Source organism: Chelon labrosus, assembly GCF_963514085.1.
Source record: "Chelon labrosus genome assembly, contig: SCAFFOLD_96, whole genome shotgun sequence".
NCBI lineage: Eukaryota > Metazoa > Chordata > Actinopteri > Mugiliformes > Mugilidae > Chelon > Chelon labrosus.
The window spans coordinates 1-7,330 of NW_028181600.1; positions in this window are offsets into that span (position 1 = coordinate 1).

Sequence of the window (7,330 nt, forward strand, 5' to 3'; positions counted from 1 at the left end):
AACTTTTGTAAGACCTTATCAATATCTGGAATCCTTCTCCCCAGTAGATCTTCTTGAGCTCTCTTCAACAATTACAGCATCCAAACCATCAACCTGTCTTCTAGATCCAATCCCAACTAAATTGCTCAAAGAAGTTTTTCCATTAATTAACACCTCCATATTGAACCAGATAAATTTATCTTTATTAACAGGATATGTGCCTCAGTCTTTTAAGATTGCTGTAATTAAGCCCTTACTCAAGAAAGCCACTCTAGATCCAGATGTTTTAGCCAACTATAGACCAATCTCCAACCTTCCTTTTATTTCCAAAATTCTAGAAAAAGTTGTTGCTAATCAGTTGTGTGACCACTTAAACAAGAATGGTCTGTTTGAAGCCATGAGGAGATCATTGGTAACTTTAACCAAAGCTGTTTCTGTACTATGATGAACTCTAAAACCTGACTGAAACTCTTCAGACAGTGGACTTGTCTCTATACTTGTTCTGCTACATCTTAGTGCTGCATTTGACACTATTGATCATAATATTTTACTACAGAGACTTGAAAGTGAGGTCAAAATTAAAGGAACTGCATTAGACTGGTTTGAATCCTACCTATCTGACAGATTCCAGTTTGTTCATGTCAATAATGATTCCTCTACTTATACAAAAGTAAGTTATGGAGTTCCTCAGGGTTCTGTGCTAGGACCAATACTCTTCACGTTATACATGTTGCCATTAGGCAAGATTATTAGAAAACATGGCATAAACTTTCATTGCTATGCAGACGACACCCAGCTATATTTATCTATGAAACCAGATGAAACTAATCAGTTGGTTAAACTCCAAGCATGCCTTAAAGACATAAAGGCTTGGATGACCTGTAATTTCCTACTCTTAAACTCAGACAAAACAGAAGTTATTGTATTCGGTCCTAAGCATCTCAGAGATTCATTATCTAATCACATGGTGTCTTTGGATGGCATTACCTTGGCCTCCAGTACTACTGTAAAAAACCTTGGTGTTATATTTGATGAGGATATGTCCTTTAAATGTCACATAAAGCAAGTGACCAGGACTGCCTTCTTTCACCTGCGTAATATCGTCAAAATTAGGAACATCCTGTCTCAGAGTGATGCTGAAAAACTAGTTCATGCATTTGTGTCGTCCAGACTGGATTATTGTAATTCATTACTGTCTGGCTGTCCAAATAGCTCTTTAAAAAGCCTCCAGTTGATTCAAAATGCCGCAGCAAGAGCATTGACAGGAATTAGCAAGAGAGATCATATTACTCCAGTTTTAGCTTCTCTTCACTGGCTCCCTTTAAAGTCTAGAATAGAATTTAAAATCCTCCTCCTTACATACAAGGCCCTTAAAGGCCTAGCTCCATCGTATCTTAAAGACCTTATTGTACCATATCATCCCAGCAGATCACTTCGGTCTGAAAGTGCAGGCCTACTTGTGGTTCCTAGAATTTCAAAAAGTAGAATGGGAGGTAGAGCTTTCAGCTATCAGGCTCCTCTCCTGTGGAACCAGCTCCCAGTTTGGGTTCGGGAGGCAGACACTCTCTCTATTTTTAAGGTCAGGCTTAAGACTTTCCTTTTTGATCAGGCTTATAGTTAGGGCTGGACTAAACCATCCCTTAGTTATGCTGCTATAGGCCTAGGCTGCTGGGGGACGATGCACCAAACACATGTCCTCCTTCTTTCTTCTCTCTCCTCTCTCGCATCCTCCACTTTCTTTTCTCTGGCACAGAGCTCTTGCCCTCTAATTTCCTATATACTACTAGTCATACAATTTTGTGCTATTACTATGTAGAATGTTTACTGCTGTGTGTGTCCCCCCCCCCCCCCCCCCCCCCCCCCTTCTTGTGAGTATCTCTGGCCTGGAGTGGTGTGTTTCCTGTGGAGCTCTATACTACATCTGTTGTCGTGGTCTCATCAGCCTGCCCAGTCTTCATGGAATCCTGCAGTTATCCACTCCTACCTGAATGAACAATTCTCCAACCTGCCTATGATTCCTCTTACATTTTCAAACTGTCATGTAACATCATCAGTTTGTATCATAAGATTCCACATGTACACTTTAGTCAGATATGTGTATCTATGACAGATGTATGTTTATCTTGCTGTTCTCTTCTCTTCTCTCTTTGCTGTTCTCTTCTCTCTTTCTTCTGTCTGTACCCGGCTGGCCTTAGGCAGATGGGTCCCTCCATATGAGCTGGGTTCTGCTCGAGGTTTCTTCCTGTTAAAAGGGAGTTTTTCCTTGCCACCGTTGCCTTCAGGCTTGCTCTGGGGGTTTCAGGCCGGGTTTTTGTAAAGCGTCTTGAGACGATTTGTATTGTTATTGACGCTATATAAATAAAATTGAATTGAATTGAATTGTTACAAATAGACAGTCCTAGAAGCTTCAACTTACTCTCCTGCTTGACTGGTTGACCAGAAATCTGCAGATCAAGCATAGGCTCACTGGCTAGACTATGCCGTGATCCAAAGACAATGCTCAAAGTTTTTGATAGGTTTAAAACAAGTCTATTTGCTGTAACCCACTTAGCCACTGCATTCAGATCTTGTGACAGAACAGACTTAAGTTTACAACACGTAGATGCAGAATATTACAGTGTAGCATCGTCAGCATATAAAACCATCGTGGATTCCTGAACAACAAGAGGTAGATCATTCGTAAAAATTGAAAATAAAAGTGGACCCAAACAACTACCTTGCGGCAGACCACAGTCAATATTAATGCTATTGGACATAGTACCATTCAAGAAAACCTGTTGAGTTCTGAATGATAAGTAATTCTCAATCCAAGAGATTGCCATAGGTCCGAAACCATAGTGTGTAAGTTTTTCAATCAACAACTTGTGGTCAATAAGGTCAAATGCAGCGCTGAAGTCCAACATGACAGCACCAGATAACAATGAATTGTCAGTCCCCCTTAACCAATCATCAGTCATTTTTACCAAGGCAGTGCAGGTGGAATGACCCTCTCTGTAGGCATGTTGTGCATTACTTATCAAATCATTCTTAGACATATAATCATGGATTTGGTTATATACAATCCTTTCTAGAATTTTACTCAGAACAGGTAGGATTGTTATAGGTCTACAGTTAGGACCACTGAAAGTAGATTTTGGATCTTTTGGTATAGGAATGATTTTTCCTTCTTTCCAGTGTTTAGGACAAATTCCATTTGACAGACAAGAATTAAATATGTGACAGGAAGAGCTATATAATCCACAGCTATTCTGAATAATTTACCATCAATAAAATCTGTACCAGCAGAGTTGTCTCTGGCAATGGACCGTAACAATGTTTCAACCTCCTTAATTTCCACTGAGTTGAACTCAAAAGTACAATGTTTGCCTTTCATTATGATGTCATCAATGAGCCCACGTGATTCGTTGTTTAAATTTGTACATAAGCCCCCCCTTAATTTTTCCACTTTTTCCACAAAATAATTATTAAGGTAATTTGACATATCCTTAGGCTTAGAAATAAATACACCATTATCCGTTTCAATGAAGGATGCAGAAGCATTAATACTCTTCCCCATAATATCATTCAACACCTTCCATAATTTCTTACTGTCATATTGGGCTCTATCAATCCTTTGCTGATAAAATTCTTTCTTTTTTACTCTGTTCACTTTCGTAACTTGATTCCTTATTTTACAATATGCACTTTTATCATTGACTGAACCAGAGGCAATATAGCATCTTTTTACCTCATCTCTTAATGTCATTAAGTTCTTTAACTCATTGTCAATCCAGGGAGCTCCATTCGGCTTGACAGTGAATTTCCGAAGTGGTGCATGTTTGTTTACAATAGGTGTAAACAAATCCATGAAAATATTTAATGATTTTTCTGCATCATGTTCATCACAAACTGTAGACCACTGAGCATCCTTGATATCATCTAAAAAAGCTTTGTCGCTGAAATTCTTGTAAGACCTAGCACAGATTATCTTTGACTTTGCTTTTGGGATTTTTGACTTTCTGGATACAGCAATCAGGTCATGGTCACTGAAACCAACTGGCGACAACATTACCTTGGAACACATGTCTGGCACATTTGTATAAATATGGTCTATACAGGAAGATGAATGAGCTCCATCTCTACATAGAACATTCCTAGTAGGCATGGAAACTATTTGATTCAGATGACAAATATTGGTCATATAAAGCAGTCTTTTCTTCATAGAGCAGCCATCTTCAAACCAGTTCACATTAAAATCACCTAGACAGTACATTTCTCTATTTTCATCTGCAACTCTGTCAAACATATCACAAATTGTATTAAGATATTCTATTCTAGAGTTGGGTGGTCTATAGCAACAACCAATCAGTATTGGGCTGGTATGGGGTAAATGCACCTGCAACCATAATGCCTCAATGTTGTCATTCATCAAGTCAGGTCTTAGTTTTACTGGTATATTATGTTTCACATAGATTGCCACACCCCCACCAAATCTATTTCTGTCTTTTCTAAACACAGAAAAACCTTCAATTGATATCAATGAATCATCAAATGTGCTATCCAGATGAGTTTCAGTTATAGCCATGACATGAATTCCATTGTCCATTAATTTTGCTGAAAGTTCATGTGTTTTTTCCTCAAGCTGCAGATGTTTAAATGAGCTAATGCCAGGCCTTTAGGAAGACCCAGCTTGGAATAGGACCCATTAATGCTTGAACTAGCCATTAAAGTCAAGCATGCCAATACATAGGCCTGCTGAGATTGTGACATTAAAATAACCAGGGAGTAATGCTGGAGTCTCTAAATAGTTGGTAATTGATGTACAATTTGTCAACTACCAGGGCAACGTATCTGTTATGGCTCCGATGTTCTTTCATGATAGGGAAAAGTATTTTGCGCCTCTCATGTATCTCAGGAGGGAATTGGTCATTCATGCCAAAGGAGGTGTTCCTCAGCTCTCTGCCCCTCCCCTTGACAAGCTCCTTATGCCGATAGTGTTTGAAACGAGCCAGAATTACACGGGCTCTGTCCTTTGAGGGTCTTCCCATTCTATGCACATCAGAGAATGTAATACCCTGAACCGTTTCACTGGGCATGTTAAGATGGTCTGACATAAACTCCCTAATAACTGTTTCACAGTCCTTACCCTCCGTCTCTGGTATCCCAGTAAACACAATGTTTTCTCTCATAGAGTGACACTGTTCCTCCAAACGCGATTCTTTCAACTTCTTGTATTCTGTTTCAGTGGTGTCAACTCTGGCTTCCATGAGATCCAGCTTGCCCTTCAGCTCTACATTATCCTTGACCAACTCTGAAATTTGTTCTTGACTGAACTCTAAGCTTTCTTTGAGGCTCTTTATCTCCTCCATCATCGAGTTCAACATATCCAGTTTGTCAAGTGTCTTGTTGATGGACTGTAATGCAGGGCTGTAGTACTTGAGTCCGGTTTTCTATGGTCTCGGACTTGTCTCGGACTCGCTGGTATTTGGACTCGGACTTGTCTCGGTCTCGGCCACTGGTCTTGCCAAATATGGCTTTTGGTCTCGACCGAGTCCAGGTGTCTTTATCATGTTTATAACATTGGAGGGAAAGTGAAACACTGGCCACTCGATTACCAATCACACACTACGCTACTGTTAGTTTATCTTCGCGCGCCCCCCTGCGTCTGCGTGACTCACGCAGCGTGAGTGTCATTCCATTGATTCATACGCACACCCACACACCGAAGATGTCCGCCAATTCAGCGATTATAAAATTTGGTTTCACAAATCACAAAGAGTTTCTCAGCAAAGACTTAAAAAAGAAACACAGGGCAGACTGCAAAATCTGCAAAATCACCATTTCGGAAACCTGTGGGACAACGTCGAACTTCGTCAGACACATGCAGAGGCAGCATCCATCGCGGTAAGTTAACTGCAGAGCTCGGAGGTGCTTAGCCGTATGTGTTAACGTTAACATTAGCTAACATAGTGAAAGATAAAGGTAATGTGTTCTTGGACGTATCATAACTTACGTCTGGTTTCATGAGGTAAACAAATCAAACGATTATGGTATACGCGATTGTCGTGTATTGTATTACGTTTGTGGTTGTGTTACAAATTAACGCTCAAGTTAACATTAACGTTAACGTTAGGGTTAAGTAAACTTAGCATCAGGCTAAGTCATGCCCTAAAGTTATAAGTTCGATAACGTATGTATGGTGGTAGCTGTGTGTCATAGGCCTATTTGCGTGAAAGGTGGTTCATTTGGGTAATGTTATCTGACACTGGTGATGATTTCCTCAGTTTTAAATTGAGAGGCTTAGCAACAGCCAGCTACTAACATTAGTTCGTCTCTGAAATAAATGAAAATGGAACGGAGCAAAGTTAATATATATTGCCGAGTTGCTTGTTAATATGGCTCTCCCTTTATGTCAGTGTCTGGGCACAGCTTTGAATGCCATTTCAGTTTCATAGAACATTTAATACACAAAGAAAGCCATTTACTAGGCTAATAGTTTGACGATTCAGACAACTTTCTTTAGTTTTTCTCAGTATGGACATGAATGGATGATTGGGAATACAGATTTCACTTATCTTTTAAATAAAGCTTATTATCTGCCTGTTATTTCGTTCCAACACTTGTGTCAATGCTTTTGTATTTTGTATTTCCATCTCCAGATTCCAGGAGTATCGCCAAGGAATTCAACAGGGGGATTCACAGCCAACGATTGATACATTTCAGCAGCGACTATTCCAAGTTCAAGTTTACAGTGCTTGTTCATCAAGGCAGCAGGCTATCAACCAATTGATCATCCATGACCTTATCATTGGCTGCTGTCTACCTTTATCGATCGTGGAAAATGAAAATTTCCGACATTTTCTACACACCATGGATCAAAGGTACACCCCAATCTCCAGAACAACGATAACCAGCAAAGAGATACCTCAACTAGTGATGAGAGTGAAAGAGTGCATCAAGTCCAGTCTGGTAGATCAGAAATCAATCTCTGTAACTGCTGATATATGGTCAGACCGCACAATGAGATCTTACCTGGGAGTCACAGCTCATGTTCTCAACTCTTCAGCCAGTGGGTACACTCTGAAGTCCTACCTGCTCGACTGCAGGAGATTCAAAGGGCGTCACAGCTCTGAAAACATTTCAGCTGCATTTGATGAAATACTGGGTGACTACAATATCAATGATAAGGTAGATTTTATCATCACTGATAATGCAGCTAACATGAAAAAGGCTTTTAAAGTCATTATGGCAGACCACTCAGATGACAGTGAGGATGACTGTGAGGATGAGGAGGACATGGTTGGGGAACAGCTAGATACAGACTTTGTCCTTGGTTCCCGTCGGCTATCCTCCTTTGCCCACAGTCTTCAAC